Consider the following 10,841-nt stretch of genomic DNA (forward strand, 5'->3'; position numbering starts at 1 on the left):
TCATCTCGAACGGCAAACAGAGTACGCCTCACGCAACGCTGACGATGAACTCCTTCGTTAATTAGTCTTACAACTTTGCAGCATACAGTAAAAAAAAAAAAAGTGACGCGGCAACCCTGAGATGGTGTTCACATATGGCAGGTTGCTGTCTGCTGGGTTAATTAGCTCCGCTGTTGAAAACCAAGCAAACTCGCCAAAGGTTTTAGGGCAAAGTTGAAGGCGTGAGGAGCTGAGCCCGTATAAAGTAATACAAGCTAACGGGCGTGCGAGGCGTCAGGTTTCATTCTCGTATGGCCGACTGCTTGCTTCAAGCTGTCGGATAATGACTGACAGCCCGGCACAGGCGGAAAGGGAGCGGTAGGGAACGAGGAGGAAAGAGCAAGGTAAGGTGTCTTTTATAATGAGGGGACACGAGAGACAAACAGGGAAGACAAAGGCTGCGTTTGGCAGCTACTGTACACACACACACACAAGTGGCTCGAAGCATTCTGGGATAATAAGAAACACACCGTTTTTCTAATGAGAAACAACAGCTGAAGCACCGATGGCGGAGGAGAGAACGAGCAAGGTTGGAGGCAATGGAGAGCTCCACTTACAGTAGCCGACGAGGCTCGGCGCCCAATCACAACATTGCGACGTGATACTTAATGAAATCAAGTAACAGATGGAGGTGCTTCATGCAAAGGTGGATGGAGTGCAATGGATGACGGCTGCCCATTGTTTATGGAATTATGTAAACCGAGTTGGACTTTTCCATTGGAGGCTTAGGGTGGATACAATCGGTTCCGCTTGTTCTATGGTGCCACTTGAGTGCAAAGTTTTTTTCTTGTCCAGTTGCAGATTGCTTAACTGATTCCTGGCACTCAAGTAATTAAAAAAATATTAATATTAAAAAATTAATTTTTTAAATATTTTATAATCGATTATTCTACCGATTAATTGAAAAAATGCTAACATTTTATCTCATTGTTTTTTAAATGATTACAGTTTATTAACCAAGTATTTTTGGTTCCATGGTATTCTTTAGTAATTGGGAAAAAAAAAAAGCTAAGCAACAGATGAGCAATATCACAGAAGATTACTTTCCAAAAGTAAAGTAAGATGTTTACAAATGTCTTATTTTGATTAAACGCAAAAGATAAATTAGCTTTTATGTAGGACTACAGAACTATTACTTTTCAGAGGCGGAAATCAGAAGGTTTGGACAATCTTTAAAAATCTCTAAATAAAGCGTTAACTTGATAATCGATTTATCGTCGATTAACAGATTAATTTTGACACCTCGACTAGCTTAAAAAAAACACCTTTCAGCAACAACTGAGAAGAGTGAGAATGAGACAAGATCAACAAAGTGGCGTAATTCACTTTGGTGCATTAAACCTAAAAGGTTTGTTTTACACCATACAGCGACATGTCAGCGTGTCACTGAAGAGTGTGTGTGTGTGTGTGTGTGTGTGTGTGTGTGTGTGTGTGTGTGTCTTCACACTACCTCTTTTTTTCTGACGGATAAGCACTTTGTTGTCCTTGAGAGACTGCTGGTGCTTGGCTGCTCGCTCGCGCACGCTCGCCGGACGCTGTTACGCTGAGCCGTGCACGTCAGGTGACCTTCCCGTGCCTCTCAAACGTACACTCCAAATGACGTACGTACCTTTGGGGGCCGACACACACACACATACACACACACGGTGTCCCCTGTGATGTTTCCATCTGACAGATGTTTTGTGTTGTTCACTCTAATGTGCCACTATAACCGTAAAGTAGCACATTTACACCCATGAACACATCAAAAAATCTACTACTGCAAATTCTTCACACTTTTATCCATCACTTCAGAGGACACACCTTCACCTAGAAAATGATCTGCTTCCTGAAAGTCAAGCTCCGCCCCCCCAACATTTTTTTGTTGTCAAGTATATTTTGCTGTCTATATTAGCGTGCGTATTTTATTGACATAATGTATCTGTATGAAATACGTACACAATTTGGGGAAAAAATGATTTTTTATGTTTCTCACTTAACATTTTTATAGAGGATATAAAAAGTCTACACCCCCCCATTTAGGCCAGATTTATGTGATCTAAAAAAAATTATTCAGCATTTTCAAAATGTTTCTAACCATCAAACTCTGTAACTTAATTAGAAAAAAGAGAGGAAATAAAAATAAACAACCAAGCACCTGGTTGCACAAGTGTGCACCCCCCTATACCGAGTGAGATCAGAATTCGCCAATCACACTTGGACTCACATTAAACGATTGTCAGTGCGCACCTACTACCATTTAAAATGCCTCTGATTAACCCCGAATACAACTTAGATGTTCTAGTAGGCTTTTCCTGCCATTTTTTTTTGCACAACACATTTTCAAAGTCGAATGTTGACGCCGATGTTAGCAACTGTTGCGGCGCACCTGAAAACTAGAACAGTTAAGTAACAGTTCGAGCTCAGCTCAGCCTGACTGACCTTTTATCAGAAATCAGCAAATTGTGTTGCTGGACGGAGAGAAGAATTTAATGACCAGCGAGATAAAAGTGTTGCCGGTTGTGAGAGTTACTCTTTTAACTCCAGATGTTGACCTTGCTTAACAGCCCTACAGCTGCTCTAACAACGGGCTGAAAATAACCCCAGGGTGTTACCATGGTTATTGGGTCTGTACTGACAGATGCTCATTAGAACAAACAGGCGCACATTCACAGCTGATAATAAGTTCTTCTCGGAGGAAAAGTTCAACTTCAGATTTGTGCAGATTTGTGTGAAAAGTTATTCTTACGTGAAGTGTGCAACAATGATATTTTTAAAAGATGTGCTAATGCAGGTCAGCACCACACCGAAACTTTTTCATAGCAAATCCTCAATTTTTTTTTTTCAAGACATTTGCTTTCGAAGTGCTTCTTGACACACACGTGATTTTTTGTCATAGTGAATATATCAGGTTACTCGGTTAGAAGCATTAGCATAGCGTAGTGGTTGTGAGCAGGCAGAATGGTGTTAATGATCCTCTGAGGACTGTCATATTTATTCATGGATTCACTTCAGCCTAATTTCCAGCCTCTATCCAAATGTCGAGCGATGGGCGGCTCACTTTTGATGTAGCTTTACTGTTCGTCAGGTAGCGTGAGCCGACACGGACGTGTCACGTGAAATTTTCGTCATCGTTTCTCATGGGGAAGCTCCTGTCTCGACTGCTGAGAAGAGACACTGATTGATTTACTTCATCATTCATCGATTGAGTTCAATAATGTCTTTTTTTTTTAAAATAATTTCTGTTGACCAACCACGTTATTATGTATTGAATTGTCTCCAAAAAGTCAATTTTTTTGGCATAACTTTGATGAACGGAGGTAATATTCTTCACGAGGAGCATCATTTAGACTAATGAAGACGAGTATGTATGATTTTGGGTGACACGCGTTACAGTAGACAGATGGACGTGGCCTCCCGCTTTGTATTCATAGATTCAGTGTGGTCTTCATTTTGCCAGCTCATTGTTGTGTCTGTTGTGGTGACTCCTCCCTGGCGGCGGCGTGGCTCATTAATATGAATGAGGCCAATTTGCATAATTAGACACGCTGTTATCATAACAACAAAGGTTCGCCGTATACGCGATGACATAAAGAGGCCGAAGCAGCCAATCGGAGCTGCTCTTCGAGTTTGAAGCAGGAAAAATAGGAACAAAGATGGTTGGGACTCTGTGTGGGTGTACACCGGGGTCAACTTACATTGCTAAACTTTTCTCATCTTTATGTACTACTACATACTACTATGACTAGAACTACTACATTTGGGAAAATCTACAATTTTTTTCCTTTACTGGTTTTATTCCTTCTTTCCTATTCCTTCACTCATTCCTTTCTTTTCCTGTTTTTGTTTACAGTTCTTTCTCCTTCCTTCCTTCCTTCCTTCCTTCCTTCCTTCCTTCCTTCCTTCCTTCCTTCCTTCCTTCCTTCCTTCCTTCCTTCCTTCCTATTATTTTCCCCAATCGCAGCTTTCTTTACAATTTCAAATTATTTTTTTAATTTTCTTTCTCTTCTTCCCAATTATTCCCACTTACTTCTTTTATTTACCACCTTCGGAAATTCTTTCATTCTCTCCATCCTTGTTTATTCATTCTCTTGACTCTTTGGTCCGCCTTTCGCTTTTCATTGCCTTCTTACTCCATTTTTTTTCTCCATCTCACCTTCCTACGTTGCTTCGTCCCTTCCTCGCTTTCCCGCTCACTTTTTCATCGTTTCCCTCCTCCATCCTTCCTTCCCTGCTTCCACCTCTTCACCTCACTGTGCAAAAGGTTCAATGAGGCAAAGATATGATTCATATCATGCACTCAAATAAACAATCTCACATACAGTGATGATAATTATCTAACCCACAGGGGGGGTGTTGGGGGGTTACAGCTTTGGATCTGCATTTAATACCGCTTCACAATTTCCCCTCTGCTGACACACACTGTTGCAACAACACAAAAACACACACACTACCTGCATGTGTGAACATTTGCATCAAATGGTCAAATTAAGAAATAAAAACTATAAACAAACGGATAAAAAAAAAAAAAAAAAAAAACGATACAAGCCAAACATGCTAAATAATCCCTTACACACCCGCAAGCACACCCCCCCCAGTTACACACGTAGACATCCACGCACACACGGGCGCTCGCTGGCTGTGTCCTGTGGTCTGTGTGCGCTGATAAGGGTTTAATCCTGATTGGAGCCTGAGTAAAAGGCTTTGTTATGAACACTAAATAGACTGGCCCTCGGCGAGCACACTGGGACACCGCTGATAACATATACCCGTGTGCACTGACACACGCGCAAATGCAAGCGTCAACACACACACACACACGCTGGTTTACATACAGTAGACCCAAAACTTAGCCCGGCACATACGACGCACTTACCAAGCTCTTCAGCACTGCAAACACATCCTGTACATTCGATTTCTATGCCTGAACGCAAATATGTGTGTTGTAGTTTATCAATGGTTTGATAAAACTCTGGAGAGCAGTAAATGTTGCCAGGCTCCAAACTGAATAGGCTGTAAATAGACTACTAATAGAGTGAGCGATTAGAGGAGTGGTGAGGAGGAGGACAGTAGAGGAGAGATACCAAAAGAGAAGATGTGAGATGACTAGCAATGTCAACGGAGCCTCGTTTTATCTCGCAATGTCATCGGAACATTGAGAAGCTGTCACAAAGGCGCACCTGTAGCTGGAAGACTTGGTGGTGGACGACTGTGCTCGTGTGGATCGGGTGCTAATGTATCTGGTGATGATGACATCATCCGTGATGATCATGGAAAATCTGTAAAAAAAAAAGATGAAGACATTTCTTGAGGCAAAATAAAAAAATCACTGTTTAACATTTCGTAGTAAATCTGGTTCTTTCATGCTTGCGCAACATCTGCTCTTGGATCGATCATTAGATGAGAGGTCAAAGTTGAAAGGTCATGTTTTTCTGTTGCTTCCAAGTCATCAGTTCATTTTTTTTTTTTTTTTTGCTCTTGTCCTGATTTGACACAGAGAACGGCAGATGCCCTTTCCGTGTTGACTGATGAACCTTGTGAGCCGTTCTCGCTTATTTTTCAGGCACTCAGTCCACAGGTTTCATCTTTTTTTTTTATTTACGGACACACACACATGGGTAAGCACGCACACACACACACACACACACACGTCTTTATTTGGATAGAGCAACAGAGCTTTTGAAAACTGCTGACACATGGGTACCGTTTGATCTCAGGTGATGCAGGGTTCACTCAAACATCCAAAAACGTCTCGCTGGCACAGTTTGCTATTCCTGCTCACTCTGTGTAAAGTAAGAAGCTTCAGAAGCGGCGCAAAGCTGCATACAGTGTTGTATCGCCCCGAGCTACGTTGTCCTGCCCGGGCTCCGAAAAAAGACACATGCCTTTCAGTGGAGACGTAACGTACATACAAAAAGCACAGACTTTTTTTTTTTTTTTTTAAATCGAACTGTGGGGATAACAGTATTTATGAGTCTTCAGATGGGCTAGGCTCTAACTAATGAGAATGCGGTTCTGCTTCTTTCCTCCTTTTAATTGTTCATTTTCAAATTAACTCATTTAGTGCCATAGACGTCAAATATATTAACTGGCAGTGAATGAGTTCATATCCATGTCATTCATGCTAACATGTGTGTTCTTAAATTGAACCTTCTCAATTGACATTGAATGAATTTCTTCTGGGCCCTTCCGAAGAATTTCTTGACATAAATGATGTACTGTTTACATCATTCTGCTGACACCTAAAAAATATCCTTGACGGAAGACATTACTGGATGAAGACAATGGATGGAGCACTTGAGCAGCTGTGTGCTGGGATTTTCAACATCACTTGCTTGTCTTTGCTTTTATTGTCTGTCTGTCTTTGTGACGTATGTCGGCCGGGAACACCAAGGATGCCCGCCATGGTCATTTCCGCATCGCCTTCTTTCTGTTTCGGATTGCACCTTCCCTCGCGAGCCTTCCCCGGTGTAACCTTGCGGGGGGAAAGCTCCATTGACATCGGCTTCATAAGTATTCAGCACTCAGTGCCTTTGACATTAATCAGCCTACAGTACATTATCTCGCCTCTCCCTCCTTTTTACCTCCTCTCATCCCTAGCATCACCCCTCTTTCACCTCTCCTCCCTCCCCTCCTATCACCCTCCTCAGCTTTCCATGCACCGATTTGTTATCGTGGCTCAGAAAACTGCGTTTGTGTCTAGTCACATACTATAAGTTTAGCTTGCTAGTGTATGAAAGTACATGAGGGATTTTTTTTTTTTACACACATGAAAAAGAAAGTCTTAATAAAGCTCAGGAAAAAATAATTGGAGATTTTTACCAGTAAAATCATGTTTGGTGGCCTGTGTAAAAAAATCTCTTTTGAATTAGCATGTTGCTATTTAGCTAAAATACGCAACATTCCTATAGAACTTTGTCAACCAATTGAAATAATTTGCTGTATATGTATATTGATTTGATTTTGAAGCTTTTGTCTTTGCCATTTGAGTCAATATAATCATGGTGCTACAAAGTCAAATTTAGCAAATGGTATTTATGACCTTATTTTGTTGTTTTAGTCACAATAATTAAAAAAAAAAGAAAAATTATGCTTATTCAGTCCTTACATCATTTGTTGTAAACCAGAAAGCAGCTTGCTAGCACTACACAGACACATCAAAAAATGTTTGGGCCTTGTAAATTGACTGCTGTGCTAAATGAACAAATAAACCAACACAATGGCGCTAAAACCCTTTCCCCATTTTTTTAATCTATTCTTATGATCAAGTCTAGTTAAGACACCGCTCTTATATTGAGGTTAGATTTACTAGGCGGATAAAGCGCGCAGGAACATGGTGTAGCTACATAAATGAGCTCTGTTCAATAAAACCCAGTAATGAAAGGCTCCATTTCTCTTTGACCACACTAAAACACTTCAGAGAATTTACAGTAATCGCCACCCAAACGTCAAGTACGTGTTGCCTCTGTAAGAACCTTCTGGCAAAAACCACCGCACGCAGTAGTTTCAATGAAACTTGGGTGTGTACATATCATGAGCAAAGTAGCTGACGGAGCATCTCCCCATCCCGAAGGAGTAGATTAGAGGAGTAGATGAGGACACGTCGAGGTGTGTAGCTGTCACACAGATTATCTTGGAGGTGTGATGTATGCCTCCGCCGCTTGCTAACAAGGGATTATAAAGCTTCACGTAATCCTGGATGGGCGGGCTGGCTCAGGATTCTCACTGTTACTGCATTAGCATTAAGCATTAATAGTGGCCGGGCATTAGTGTTAGCAGCTCATAGTGTCCCCGAATACATTAGCGGCTAATAATGCCATGCTGTAAGATTAGCATTAGCTTATTTCAATACCGTAGCATGCATTATGCAGGACCGTGTGTGGAACGTAGCATTGGTATACAAAATCTGTGATCAAAACCTGCGTGTGTGCATGTGTGTGTGTGTGAGGCATTAGATCATGGAGCCACAATAGAAGGTTACAGCAGACATTAGACAAAGGACAATGAAGGTCCAATCAGGTGAGGGGCTTTACCACAGCGTGCATTTGTTAAAGCGGAGCTCACCGAACAGGATCTATCATCGTTTTATAAGCCATAACAAGGTCAACTTGCGAGAAATAAAGAATCAAGTCCATATGTTTAGGCAAGGCGGACAGGGTTTTGATTTGTGTTATTGAATAATATTACTTTTCTGGCCAAAGTTGTCAAATCAGCTACTGCAAGCAGATTATCAAAAGGTGATTTCAAATATTTTTTAATTTTTTTTTTACAACCTTCTTGTAATGCATATTTGACTAATTTCAATAAATGTGTGTTGTGTGATTGATGTAAAGCAAAATATATTGTTCGCCATTTACGGTACACAATTCCTCGTCAAACTATAATCTGTGCTTCTACGTTAATTCTTAAAAAATAAATCAATAAATTGCCACGCAAGCCAGGTTTTTATAGTTATACAGTAAACGCAGTGATATCCCAAATGAGGCACTTGTGGTCGACAGTCAACATAAACCGACTCGACTACGGAAAAAGACCCGCAGTGTAAATCCAGCCGTAAAGTGCAGTTCAAGTCTGAAGATGCGGATGATTGGGAGTCCAACTGAGAGAAGAAACATAAAAAAAAAAAAAAACAGGAGAACAAATGAAAGAAAGAGTTCCACAGAGACAAAAAGCAGAGGGGAGGCGAGGGGCCCACATATCCCAGAAAGAGGTATAATCATGCAGCTATTCAACACAATCATTATCAGGCTGCAGTCTGCAGCAGCAGGGGTCCGGGGATGATCTAAACCACCCACAGATACTCACCCAGAAAGCCCCCCGACAGCCACAATGTCATCTTTACTCACCATTTTTAAATCTAAGAAACAATCATTTTACATTTAGATCCCTCGTTGGACTGGAGGAGTTTAATGCTAAGGTGGGCCGGCCAATCAAAAGGCTTAAAATATCCAACGGTAAATAATGTGTTTAGTTAATTACGTGTGGTTAATGACACGACAGATTAAGCCGAGACAAAGGCCAGCGTATGTGTTTGCGATTAGAATGCATGTAAGCGCGCGTGTGTAAAGAAAGGGGGGGGGGGGGGGGAATGGCATTACACTGTAATTGCCTTGTCCGTCCATATCCGCCCACCAAGCCATGTGGGAGCCGGTGGCCTAAAGTGGCGGCCACTGCTTTAGAAATAGCCGTGCCAATGGCTGGAGGGAGTTGTAAAAGACTCCATTGTCTCGCCAGTCGCTTCGCTCGGCCTTTAGGGAGCCATTTACTCACTCGGAGCAACAAATAGAGGCGGCGGTAATTCTTACTTTGAGCGCAATTGTTGGATTTGCGGTGAAATATATTGGAGGGAGGAAGTTTCTTACCGTCAGACTTGCTGCTCTCTAATACCCCGAGAAGCTCGCAAGGCGAACGGGAAGCGTTATAGGCGATTGCTTGTTAAAAGCGTGGCTTTCGATTGGCTCGTTTCTGTTGTTGGTTTCACGCTGTCTGGGCAGAGGAAATAAACAGCGCAATATATGATGGCTTGTTAAAAAAAAACAAAAAAAAACAATCAGAAAATATAATCAGTTGAGGCCTATCATGGGGCCGACAGTCAATGACCTCACAAAAGTAATCCCCCAAATCTGACAAAGAAGAGTTTCACAACTAAGTGACTCAGTGAGCTGCATCAATTTTATTTATTTTTTTAGCCAGGGATAAAAAAAAAAAATATTGCCGGTCTATATGTGTTGCTGCACCATTTGTGTTCATAAACAATCCTCAGACTGCACACAGTTACTTCTCCTTGCCACGATGTTGTCAAATAATATTTCCACTTTGCCTCACACTTTCGAATTCAATTCCTCTTTGTGCACAAACAGGGCCCAGCAGCACAACTTCCATCGACGACTAATAACGTTCATGTCTACCCTGGCTTTAACTGGTGAGTCAGTGTTGAGTTGATTAAACCAAAACAAAAATGACTCCCATTCAAGATCTGCCATCATGCATTTTGTTCAACACCAAATGCAAAACTGCTCCAGTCATCAGGCGTAATTAATCAAATCCTGTAGGCATTTACATCACTGCAACGTGCTGCTTACTAAACTGTATGTCTGCCTGGTCGTCTATGTGTGTGTGTGTTTGTGTGTGTGTGTGTCAGTGAGTCACCAACACCATCTGGGGTATATAGGAGAGAGAGTGCAGGAGCATGTTGAGACGCAAAGGGGGTTCTCTCAAAACACACAGACAACTACCACCCCCGCATGCTTCAACACACACGGACACAAACACACACACGGACACACACATGGGTTTATGTGTTCATTACAAACATAATCACAGCCTACATCTCACACCTGTGTTCCTGTCTCGGTTACATGCTTGGAGGTGTGTTTGTGTGCACATGCGAGGACCAAGGTAATCCATCAATTCAGGGAAGCAGCACACGCAAATATACGACATATAAAAAAAAAAAAAAGCTTTTTTTTTTTTTGTGTGATACACAGCTGACAAATCAGCTATTTCATTTGATTCTAAAATATTGTGAAAACCTGAAGATACTTACAGGAAATGACAAGAGCAAGTCGCAGACTGCAATCTGTCCTCCATTCTTTTTTTTTTGGGTGAGATATTCTGAGGAACAACAACAAGAGACAGATAACATTTTTAGCCTATCAAATATTTTTACTAACACACATTTGAATGCAAAATCAAATATCATCGGGTTGTTAGTCAATTGCAGTCTTTTAAAGATAAACAGACATTTGATTTTAAAAAAAAATGGACAGATGGGCCAGGTTATCCGTAGATGAGATTTAAAAAAAACAAAACAAAAAAATGGA

General features: G+C 41.3%; 1 long non-coding RNA gene across 1 annotated transcript; it reads right to left on the reverse strand.

The window, feature by feature from the left end:
- Positions 1 to 1,492: 1,492 nt before the first annotated feature.
- LOC125975472 (uncharacterized) lies at positions 1,493 to 10,621 on the reverse strand. The gene is made up of 4 exons (XR_007483966.1): positions 10,565 to 10,621; positions 9,381 to 9,504; positions 5,199 to 5,297; positions 1,493 to 1,648 (listed from the first exon to the last, which is right to left on the reverse strand). It is a non-coding gene; the product is annotated as an uncharacterized lncRNA (long non-coding RNA).
- Positions 10,622 to 10,841: the final 220 nt, after the last annotated feature.

This window comes from Syngnathus scovelli, chromosome 9 (genome assembly GCF_024217435.2).
Source record: "Syngnathus scovelli strain Florida chromosome 9, RoL_Ssco_1.2, whole genome shotgun sequence".
NCBI lineage: Eukaryota > Metazoa > Chordata > Actinopteri > Syngnathiformes > Syngnathidae > Syngnathus > Syngnathus scovelli.